Source organism: Photinus pyralis, unplaced genomic scaffold (genome assembly GCF_008802855.1).
Source record: "Photinus pyralis isolate 1611_PpyrPB1 unplaced genomic scaffold, Ppyr1.3 Ppyr1.4_LG3b, whole genome shotgun sequence".
Lineage (NCBI taxonomy): Eukaryota > Metazoa > Arthropoda > Insecta > Coleoptera > Lampyridae > Photinus > Photinus pyralis.
In genome coordinates, this window is record NW_022170510.1 from 4,115,651 (window position 1) to 4,115,900 (window position 250).

Genomic DNA, 250 nt, shown 5'->3' on the forward strand with positions numbered 1-250 from the left:
GGCTTTCCAAACATTTATTGATAAAATAGTCGACACTGAAAAACTTTGCGGCGTTCATTGTTACATTGACGACATTACAATTGGCGGACGCAATAAAGTTGAACATGACGAAAATCTTAATAAATTCCTTGAAGTAGCAAAGAAATACAATATCAAATTAAACGAGAAGAAGAGTAAATTTTCTACTACTTCCATTAAACTGTTAGGACATCTTATAAGTGAAGGTTCGATCAAACCGGATCCCGATCGT